Here is an 11918-nt window from a genome sequence, read left to right as displayed (position 1 = left end):
CACCTGTAATCCCAACACTTTGGTAGGGTGAGGTGGGCGGATCATTTGGGGTCAGGAGTTTGAGACCAGCCTGGCCAACATGGTAAAACACTGTCTTTACTAAAAATACAAAAATTAGCTGGGCGTGGTGGTGCACACCTGTAATCCCAGTTACTCAGGAGGCTGAGGCAGGAGAATTGCTTGAACCTGGCCAGGCATAATGGCTCACACCTGTAATCCCAGCACTTCAGGAGAGACCGAGGTGGGTGGATTACCTGAGGTCAGGAGTTCGAGAACAGCCTGACCAACATGGTGAAACCCCGTCTCTACCAAAAATACAAACCTAGTTGGGCATGGAGGCGCATGCCTGTAATCCCAGCTACTTGGGAGGCTGAGGCAGGAGAATTGCTTGAACCTGGGAGGCTGAGGTTGCAGTGAGCCGAGATCACACCATTGCACTCCAGCCTGGGCAACATGAGGGAAATTCTGTCTCAAAAAAAAAAAAAAAAAATTGCTTGAACCCAGGAGATAGAGGTTGCAGTGAGCCAAGATTGCACCACTGCACTCCAACTGGGCGACAGAGTGAGACTCCATCTCTAAAAACAAAATAAAGTAAAAATAACAATAAAAAAGAAAACCAGCTGGGCATGTTGGCATAACCGTAGTCCCACCTACTTGGGAGGCTGAAGCGGGAAGATTGTTTAAACTCAGGAATTGCAACCTACAATGAGCTAAGATCGAGCCACTGCACTCCAGCCTGGGTGACAGAGTGAGACTCTGTCCCAAAATAAATTAAATTCAATTTGCCAGGTGCAGTGGCTCACGCCTGTAATCCCAGCACTTTGGGAGGCCGAGGCGAGTGGATCGCCTGAGGTCAGGTGTTCGAGACCAGCCTGGCCAACATGGTGAAAACCTGTCTCTACTAAAAGTACAAAAATTAGCCAGGCATGGTGGTGTGTGTGGTGGCGGGCGCCTGTATTCTCAGCTACCCCGGAGGCTGAAGCAGGAGAATTGCTTGAACCTGGGAGGTGGAGGTTGCAGTGAGCCGAGATTGAGCCACTGCACTCCAGCCTGGGTGACAAGAGCAAGACTCTGTCTCAATAAATAAATAAATAAATAAATAAATAAATAAATAGGCCGGGCGCGGTGGCTCAAGCCTGTAATCCTAGCCCTTTGGGAGGCTGAGACGTGCGGATCACGAGGTCAGGAGATCGAGACCATCCTGGCTAACACGGTGAAACCTTGTCTCTACTAAAAAATACAAAAAACTAGCGGGGCGTGGTGGCGGGCGCCTGTAGTCCCAGCTACTCCGGAGGCTGAGGCAGGAGAATGGCGTGAACCCGGGAGGCGGAGCTTGCAGTGAGCCGAGATCCGGCAACTGCACTCCAGCCTGGGCGACTCCGTCTCAAAAAAAAAAAAATAAAATAAAATAAATAAATAAATAAATAAATAAATAAATAAAATTAAAAGCCAAAAACCGTGGAGTCTGGGCCTCTTGGGCTGGGTGCACCCCAGGGGACTTCCTCTTTGATAGTCTTCTTGTCCCCTGCACCTAACCTTGCCTCTACACCTGGGACCCCTGTTCCCTGAGGCCCCGCCCATAACCACATCTTCGTCTGGTGGGATCCAGCACTTAAGTTCTGCTCTAGCGGACGGCACTCCATCCCCGAGTCCCCACTGGCGAGGACCATGGGCAATTCAATCCCATTCTCCACCCAGAGACTTTGCTGGAAAAGAGCTAATTATGTCTCTGCCCCGGAGCCCGTCTGGTGGGGTCTGGGTGGTGACGGGTGAGCGTGTTCCGCGTCCACGGCCGGCGGCACGCGCGCAAACACAGCTTCCTATATATTTTTAATTCCACAGTCATACTTTGATTAGAGAGCCGATGTGTTGTGTACGACCTCAGGGACCTCATTATTTTTCTAACTCAAATAAATACGGCGTTCAGAACGCGGGAAGGGTTGGAGGTGGGGTGGAGTAAAAGACGCAGAAAACTCCATCTATAAAAAGAATTCAGGCCTTAATGAGCTTTTAAAACTTCCAACCTCTCCCCCACCCCCTGACACCAATCTATAAACAGGAGCCATGCCTGCTGGTTTTGACGGTGGGAGTCTAGGTGGATGAGGATTGGCTGGGGTGGGTGTGGGGGGGGCAAAGTCACAGCAGGGGAGGGGGCCCCCCTGCAAAGGTAGCTGGGTGTCTGTAAGATTTGGGGAAGGGGGGTGGCAGGCACAGTGGCTCATACCTATGATCCCAGCACTTTGGGAGGCTGAGGTGGGAGGATCGCTTGAGGCCAGAAGTTGGCGATTAGCCTGGGAAAGATAGCAAGACCCTATCTCTACAAAAAAAAAATTTTTTTAATTAGCCTGTCATGGTAGCGTGTGCCTGTAGTCCCAGCTATTCTGGAGGCTGAGGGAGGAGGATGGCTCGAACCCAGGAGTTTGAGGCTGTAGTGAGCTATGACTGTGCCTCTGCACTCCAGCCTGGGTGACAGAGCAAGACCCTGTCTCTGGGGGAAAAAAATATCTATATGTATAGGTATACATATATGGGCGAGTGGGTTCCCAGTCACTGGGAGAATGGAAGGAATCGTCCAATGTTCATGGGCCCAGGTTGACTAGGGTGTTGATCTGAGAAAGATCTAGAATTTCCTGGTCTCCTAGACCTATTTGGGCTGTGGTATGAGGAGGAGTCCTGCCTGTTGTTTTTTTTTTTTTTTTTTTTGAGACAGAGTCTCACTGTGTCATCCAGGCTGGAGTGCACTGGCACAATCTCCACTCATTGCAACCTCTGCCCCCTGGGTTCAAGCATCCCAAGTAGCTGCCTCAGCCTCCCGAGTAGCTGGGATTACAGGCGTGCGCCACCACACCTGGGTAATTTTTGTATTTTTAGTGAAATCAGGGTTTCACCATGTTGGCCAGGCTGGTCTTGAACTCCTGACCTCAGGTGATCTGCCTGCCTCGGCCTCCCAAAGCGCTGGGATTACAGGTGTGAGCCACTGCACCCGGCCTCTGCCTCATTCTTGTATGTTTGGAAATTCTTCCCCAGGGGCTCCCCTGGGAGATGCTGGGATGAGCAGATGAGGAAACTGAGGGAGAGCAATGCAGGCTGGACCACAGGATGTGTATTGGGTACCCTCCCCACCCATTTGGATTCAGCTAGAGCCCACCTTCCTTCGGGGTGGATAAGCCTGGTTGGGGTTGGGGGTGCCCCGCTGAGCAGGCAGCAGCCTAAGGAGGCCCCTCAGTGGCCGTGGTGTTGCGGTGGGGTGGATGGAGAGCAGGCAGTGACCACGGGGCTCCCGAAAGGACAGGGTGACCTTCAAGTCACTACCCATGTGCATCGTTCCGACAGCAGCATAGATGCTCCCGGAGCAGGCAGCAAAGCCAATTTCAGGTGAAAGATGAGTTAAGTGGGCAGGAATGAGCTCCGGGCTGAGAAATTTCTGCATGACAAAAATTCCAGAGAGCAGGACAGACCCCGGAGCAACTGAGCAAGAGCTTCTGGAAGGACTCAGGGGGATAGGAGGGGAAGGAAGGGATGAAAAACAAGATCGGGACATGCAGTAATGTAGTGAATGGGGGCAGGAAGCGGGCAGGATGGGGGCAGGAAGATACTGGGGTCTGCGCAATGGGCGGAGAGGGGCTTTCCCTGCCCCTCAGTCTGAAATGGCAGCCCCTGTCTCTTGCTTTTCCCCCTACCCTCTCCCTGCTGTTGTTTTCTTTCATTTTATTTAATATTTATTTATTTATTTTTGAGATGGAGTTTCACTCTTGCTCCCCAGGCTGAAGTGCCATGGCGCAATCTTGGCTCACCTCAACCTTTGCCTCCCAGGTTCAAGCGATTCTCCTGCCTCAGCCTCCTGAGTAGCTGGGATTACAGGTGCCCACCACCACACCCGGCTAATTTTGTATTTTTAGTAGAGTCGGGGGTTTCTCCATGTTGGTCAGGCTGGTCTTGAACCCCCAACCTCAGGTGATCCACCGGCCTCGGCCTCCCAAAGTGCTGGGATTACAGGTGTGAGCCACCGTGCCTGGCTGTTTTCTTTATTTCTTCGATTTTAGAGACAGGATTTCACTCTGCTGCCTAGGCTGGAGTGCAGTGGTGCAATCATAGCTCACTGCAGCCTCCAACTCCTGGTCTCAATCCATCCTCCTGCCTCAGCCTCCCCAGTAGCTGGGACTACAAGCGTGCACCACCACACCCCGCTAATCTTTTAATTTTTTTTTTTTTTTTTTTTTTTTTTTTTTTTTTGAGATGAAGTCTCGCTCTGTCGCCCAGGCTGGAGCGCAGTGGCCGGATCTCAGCTCACTGCAAGCTCTGCCTCCCGGGTTTACGCCATTCTCCTGCCTCAGCCTCCCGAGTAGCTGGGACTATAGGCGCCCACCACCACACCCGGCTACTTTTTTTTTTGTATTTTTTAGTAGAGACGGGGTTTCACCGTGTTAGCCAGGATGATCTTGAGCTCCTGACCTCGTGATCCGCCCGTCTCGGCCTCCCAAAGTGCTAGGATTACAGGCATGAGCCACTGCACCCGGCCGCTTTTAGGGATTTTTAAAACTGATTCATAATAGAGGTACATATTTTCAGGGTACATGTGATATTTTGGTACATTCATATCATGTGTAGAGATCAAATCAGGGTAATTGCAGTATCCATCATCTTAGAGGTTTATCTTTTCTTTATGCTAGGACTATTCAAAATAGATTTCCTAGCCTTTTTTTTTTTTTTTTTTTTTTTTTTTTTTTTGAGACAACTTTGCTCTTGCTGCCCAGGCTGGAGTGCAATGGCACGATCTCAGCTCACTGCAACCTCCACCTCCCAGGTTCAAGCCATTCTCCTGCATCAGCCTCCAGAGTAGTTGGGATTACAGGCAAGCACCACCACGCCCAGCTAATTTTTGTATTTTTAGTAGAGACAGGGTTTCACCATGTTGGCCAGGCTGGTCTTGAACTCATGACCTCAGGTGATCTGCCTGCCTGGGCCTCCCAAAGTGCTGGGATTATAGGCATGAGCCACCACATCCGGTCTCTCCTAGCTATTTTGAAATGTATAATGGACTACTGTTTACTGTAGTCACCCTACTGATCTATCAAACACTAAGTCTTGTGTGCTCAAGAGCAATATGAGCACCCAGCTCGGTTGTCTGAGCTTGGCCCTGTCACTTTCCCTCCTGGAGCCTCAGTTTTCCCTTCTGTGAAATGGGTATATATTAGCGCCTGCCTCTAATACAGTGTTGTGAGGCTTCAGGGAGGGAGTATTTTGTTCCTGTACCTCTAGAGCAGGGACTTCTTTCCTCTCTTTTCCTTTCTCTCTTTCTCTCTCTCTCTTTTTTTTTTTAAAGAGACTCACTCTGTCACCCAAGCTGAAATGTAGTGGAATGATCTCAGCTCACTGCAACCTCTGCCTCCCGGGTTCAAGTGATTCTTCTGCCTCAGCCTCCCGAGTAACTGGGATTACAGGCATGTACTACTACACCTGGTTAATTTTTGTATTTTTAGCAGAGACGGGGTTTCACTATGTTAGCCAGGCTGGTCTTGAACTCCTGACCTCAGGCAATCCACTTGCCTTGGCATCCCAGAGGGCTAGGATTACAATTGTGAGTCACCAAACCTGACCATTCCTCTCTCCTTCCTTCGCCCCTCCCCTCCTCTCCTTCTCTCTCTCTTTCTTTGTCTTGCTCTATCACCCAGGCTGGAGTGCAATTGTGCAATCACAGCTCACTGCAGCCCCAAACTCCTGGGCTCATGCCATCTTCCCACTTTAGCCTCTGGAGTAGCTAGGACTGCAGGTGCACGCCACCGCGCCTGGCTAAGTTTTTTTTTATTATTTTTTTTTGTAGAGACAGGGTCTTGCTATGTTGCCCAGGCTGGAGTTTCTTGACCTGAGCACTACTGACATTTTGGGCTGGACCATTCTTTGTTAGGGAGTCCTGTCCTGCGCATTGGTGGATGTTTAGCAGGATCCCAAGTTGCAACAACCACAAATGTCTCCAGACTGCATGGATGCAGGCAACCACACAGGGAGGGACGGGGAGAGTCAATGCCCACCACCTCTCTCCTCTGCCTTCTAAGCTTCTTCTGGGGCTTTCTATTGGCTGAACCTAACTGAAGCCAGAGGACAGGGAGCTATTAATGTTTTTTTTGTTTGTTTGTTTTTTGTTTTTAGACAAGGTCTCACTCTGTCGCCCAGGCTGGAGTGCAATGGTGAGATCTCAGCTCACTGCAACCTCCACCTCCCGGGTTCAAGCGATTCTCCTGCCTCAGCCTCCTGAGTAGCTGGGATTACAGGCATGGGCCACCACGCCTGGCTAATTTTCGGGTTTTTGTTGTTGTTGTTTGTTTGTTTGTTTGTTTGAGACGGCGTTTTACTCTGTCACCTAGGTTGGAGGGCAGTGGTGCGACCTCAGCTCACTGCAACCTCTGCCCCCTGGGTTCAAACGATTCTCCTGCCTCAGCCTCCCGAGTAACTGGGATTACAAGGCGCCCGACACCACGCCTGGCTAATTTGGTTTCTTTTGTTTTGTTTGTGTTTGTGTTTTTGAGACGGAGTCTTGCTCTGTCACCCAGGCTTGAATGCGGTGGCATGATCTCAGCTCACTGCAACCTCCGCCTCCCAGGTTCACGCCATTCGCCTGCCTCAGCCTCCTGAGTAGCTGGGATTACAGGCGCCTGCCACCACGCCTGGCTAATTTTCGGGTTTTTGTTATTTGTTTGTTTGTTTGTTTGAGACAGAGTTTTAGTCTGTCACCTAGGTTGGAGTGAAGTGGTGTGATCTCAGCTCACTGCAACCTCTGCCCCCCGGGTTCAAGCGATTCTCCTGCCTCAGCTTCCCGAATAACCGGGATTACAAGGCGCCCGCCACCATGTCCGGCTAATTTTGTTTGTTTGTTTTTGCTTTTTTGAGATGGAGTCTCGCTCTGTCGCCCAGGCTGGAGTGCAGTGGCACGATCTCGGCTCACTGCAAGCTCTGCCTCCCGGGTTCACGCCATTCTCCTGCCCCGAGAAACTGGGACTACAGGTGCCTGCCACCACGTCCGGCTAATTTTTTGTGTATTTAGTGGACACGGGGTTTCACCATGTTAGCCAGGATGGTCTCGATTTCCTGACTTTGTGATCCACTTGCCTCAGCCTCCCAAAGTGCTGGGATTAGAGGTGAGAGCCACCGCATCCAGCACCCGGCTAATTTGTGTGTGTGTGTGTGTGTGTGTGTGTGTGTTGTTTTTTTTTTTTTTTTTTTTTTTGAGACAGACTCTCGCTCTGTCACCCAGGCTGGGTGCAGTAGCACTATCTTGGCTCACGGCAAGCTCCGCCTCCCGGGTTCACGCCATTCTCCTGCCTCAGCCTCCCAAGTAGCTGGGACTACAGGCGCCCACCACCACGCCTGGCTAATTTTTTTTTTTTTTTTTTTTTTTTTTTATTTTTAGTAGAGATGAGGTTTCACTGTGTTAGCCAGGATGATCTCAATCTCCTGACCTCGTGATCCACCCGCCTCGGACTCCCAAAGTGCTGGGATTACAGGTGTGAGCCACCGCGCCTGGCCTAATTTTTGTATTTTTAGTAGAGCTGGGGTTTCTCCATGTCAGCCAGGCTGGTCTCGAACTCCTGACCTCAGGTGATCCACCTGCCTCAGCCGCTCAAAGTGTTGGGATTACAGGTGTGAGGCACCACGCCTGGCAATGGGTTCTTACATATCAGCCTCCTAGGCATGGAACAGGGTGGAGGAAGATGAAGGGTGGCCTGTATCCAAAGATACACCACTCAGTTCTCCTTCTTCCCCCTCTACCTGCAAACATTTCAGACTTCCATCACTGTCTGAGGCTCTCCCCATCAGCTCCTGCCCCACTGTCCCTCTGTCACTCACAGGTGTCTCCCCCCATGAATCTCTTGTACTTTCAACTCCATCTCAGCATCAGCTTCTCAGAGGACCTGAACTGATGCAAGGGGCACGTCTTCGTCAGCTTGGACTGTGTATTAGTCAAGGCTCACCAGAGAAACAGAACCAATAGGATATATATAGACACAGAGAAGGAGATCTATTATGAGAGATTGACTCATGTAATTATGGAGGCTGAGAAGTCCCACAATCTGCCATCTGCAAGCTGGAGACCCAAGAAAGCTGGTGGTGTGATTCCAGTCCAAACTCAAAGGCCTGCATACCAGGAGAGCAGATGGGGTAAGTCCCGGGTCTGAGACCAAAGGCCTGAGAACCAAGATCGCCAGTGTCTGAGGACAGGAGAAAAGGGATGTCCCAGCTGGAGCAGAGAGAATGAATTTAACCTTCCTCTGCCTTTCGGTTCTAGCCATGTCCTCAATGGATAGGATGATGCCCACCTACATTAGGGAGGGTGGATCTTCTCTCCTCAGTCTACTAAAACAAACACAAATTTCTTCCAGAAACAGCCTCACAGACACATGCAGAAATCATGTTTCACCAGGTCTCTGGGTATCCCTTAGTTAAGTTGATAACACAGAATAAACATCACAGGCTGCCATAAGAAAATACCATAAATGGGCCAGGCGCAGTAGCTCACACCTGTAATCCCAACACTTTAGGAGGCCGAGGCAGGTGGATCACTTGAGGTCAGGAGTTTGAGACCAGCCTGGCCAACATGGTGAAACCCTGTCTCTGCTAAAAATACAAAAATTAGCCAGGTATGGTGGTGGGCACCTGTAATCCCAGCTACTTGGGAGGCTGAGGCAGGAGAATTGCTTGAACCCAGGAGGTGGAGGTTGTAGTGAGCCAAGATCATGTCACTGCACTCCAGTCTGGGCAACAGAGTGAGACTTTGTCTCAAAAATGGCAACAACAAAGAAAATACCATAGACTGAGTGGCTTAAACAACAGAAATTTCCTTCTCACACTTATAGAGGCTGGAAGTCCAACAGCAAGGTGTCAGCAGAGTTGGTTCCTGGTGAGGACTCTCTTCTTGGCTTGCAGACGGCCACCTTCTTGCTATGTCCTCACATGGCCTTTCCTCTGTGTGCTTGAAGAGACAGATCTCTGGCATCTCTTCCTTTTCTTATAAGGACACCAGTTTTATTGGATTAAGGCCTCACCCTGATGATCCCACGTAACTTTCATTACCTCTTTAAAGGCCCTATGTCCAAATACAGGCACATTGGGGGTTAGGACTTCAACATTTTAATTTGGAGGGGCACAGTTTAGTCCATAATGGGACAAATGAAAAACATTCAGCACACAGCCAGCCTGCAAGCTCCCCAGGTACATATAGACTCACAGACCTTTCGTGAATAGGGGCTGGATCTCCTCATTAGCTTGTAGATCAAGGACAGGAGGGCTGGAGTGCGGGTCTGCTGGGCTGCACACAGTGTCTAGTACATGTATGGATGGGGTGTTTGGGAAGAGCTGTCAGAAGTCCCCCAAAGGTGTAATTAATGCAGGACAGTGTTCCAGAGCTGAAGATCATCCCCCACCCACATGACATGGGTTCCCAAGCCCCTGACCATCAAGGTTGTCCAGAGGCAGCTGCATAAGGAGTAAGAAAGCCCCAGTGGGTGGTGCACCAGCCCAGCTCTCCACCTCTCCAAGTCCAGGCTGAGCAGACATGGGTGACTGCTTTCTGGTTCTATATTTGGTCAGGAGGAGGATTTCCTGTCCTTGAAAAAATTCCTGAGATCCTGGGAAGATGTGAAAGCACGGCAATTTGAGGGGGGCAGGGAGGGGAAGGAATCCTATGCAGACAGTTCAACTCAAATGAGAGGAGGACAACTAGGACCCCAAGTTGCAAAGTCTGGCTGCAAAACCAGAAGCTTGTGATGGAGCCCCACACCCCAGGGAGACAGGAGAGCATGGTAGGTGTATATTTAAATTAAATCCAGCAGTCCAGGCACAGTGACTCATATCTATAATCCTGGCACTTTGAGAGGCAAGGCGGGCAGATAGCTTGAGGTCAGGAGTTCAAGACCAGCCTGGCCAACATGATGAAATCCTGTCTCTAATAAAAATAGGAAAATCAGCCGGATGTAATCCCAGCTACTTGGGAGGCTGAGGCAGCAGAATCATGTCAACCTGGGAGTCAGAGGTTGTACTGAACCGAGATCACCACTACTGCACTCCAGCCTGGGTGACAGAGAGAGACGCCTATAATCCCAGCACTTTGGGAGGCCAAAGCGGGTAGATCACGAGGTCAAAAGATCGAGACCATCCTGGCCAAGATGGTGAAACCCCGTCTCTACTAAAAATACAAAAAAATTAGCCGGGCTTGGTGGCGCGTGTCTGTAATCCCAACTACTCAGGAGACTGAGGCAGGAGAATCACTTGTTCATCTGCTGCTGGTTTGCGTGTGAAATGGCACAACCACTTTGGAAAACAGTTTTTATTTTTATTATTTATTTATTTATTTATTTATTTTTGAGACGGAATCTTGCTCCGTCGCCACACTGCAGTGCAGTGGCACGATCTCCGCTCACTGCAAGCTCACTAAATGCCTCCCGGGTTCATGCCATTCTCCTGCCTCAGCCTCCTGAGAAGCTGGGACTACAGGCGTCCGCCACCACGCCCGGCTAATTTTTTGTATTTTTAGTAGAGACGGGGTTTCACCATGTTGGCCAGGATGGTCTCGATCTCCCGACCTCATGATCCGCCCACCTCAGCCTCCCAAAGTGCTGGGATTACAGGCGTGAGCCACCGCGCCTAGCCGGAAAACAGTTTTTAAAATAAAGTTACTTTGGGAGGCTGAGGCGGGCAGATTGCCTGAGGTCAGGAGTTTGAGACCAGTCTGGCCAACATGGTAAAACCTTGTCTCTACTAAAAATACAAAAAAATTAGCCAGGTGTGGTGGTGTGCACCTGTAATCCCAGCTACTCACCAGGCTGAGGTAGGGGAATCGCTTGAACCAGGGAGGTGGGGGTTGCAGTGAGCCAAGATCACGCCACTGCACTCCAGCCTGGTTGACAGAGCGAGACTCCATCTCAAAAAATAGACAAAATAATTAATTAAAAAAAATAAAGTTAGACTTACCATTCATCCTAGCAATTCCATTGCTATATATTTACTCAAGAGAAATGAAAGAATATGTCCATATAAAGACTTGTTGGCAAATGTTCAGAGCAAATTTGTTCAATTATTGCTGAAAAACTGGAAACAATCAAAATATCTCCAGACAGGAGAATACAAATTAAGGCCCATCCATAGGATGGAGTAATTTTTTTTTTTTTGAGGCAGAGTCTCGCTCTGTCACCCAGGTTGGAGTGCAGTGGCGCGATCTCGGCTCACTACAAGCTCCGCCTCCCGGGGTCACGCCATTCTCCTGCCACAGCCTCCCGAGTAGCTGGGACTACAGGCACCCGCCACCACACCCGGCTAATTTTTTGTATTTTTAGTAGAGATGGGGTTTCACTGTGTTAGCCAGGATGTTCTTGATCTCCTGACCTCGTGATCTGCCCGTCCTGACCTCGTGATCTGCCCACCTCGGCCTCCCAAAGTGTTGGGATTACAGGCTTGAGCCACTGTGCCCGGCTAGGATGGAGTAATTCTTAGCAACAAAAAGGAACAAACTACTGATTCACACAATGTTGATAAATCTCAGAATGCACGATGCTGAGTGGAAGAGAGACCACGCCGTGTGATTTTATTTATCTGAAAGTTTGCAAAAGGCTCAACTAATCTAGGGTGATAGAAATCAGAATAGTAGCCAGGTGCAGTGACTCACACCTATAATCCCAGCACTTTGGGAGGCCGAGGTGGGCAGATCACTTGAGGCCAGGACTTCAAGACCAGCCTGGCCAACAAGTTAAAACCCCATTTCTACAAAAAAATACAAAAATTAGCCGGGTATGGTGGCGTGTGCCTGTAATTTCAGCTACTTGGGAGGCTGAGACACGAGAATTGCTTGACCCTGGGAGGTGGAGGGTGCAGTGAGCTGAGATCGTGCCACTGCACTCCAGCCTGGGTAACAGAGTGAAACTCTGTCACAC

The sequence above is a fragment of the Macaca thibetana genome, chromosome 19, assembly GCF_024542745.1.
Source record: "Macaca thibetana thibetana isolate TM-01 chromosome 19, ASM2454274v1, whole genome shotgun sequence".
In the NCBI taxonomy this organism is placed as follows: domain Eukaryota; kingdom Metazoa; phylum Chordata; class Mammalia; order Primates; family Cercopithecidae; genus Macaca; species Macaca thibetana.
The sequence above is the reverse complement of the archived record's forward strand: the minus strand, read 5'-3'. Positions refer to the sequence as shown.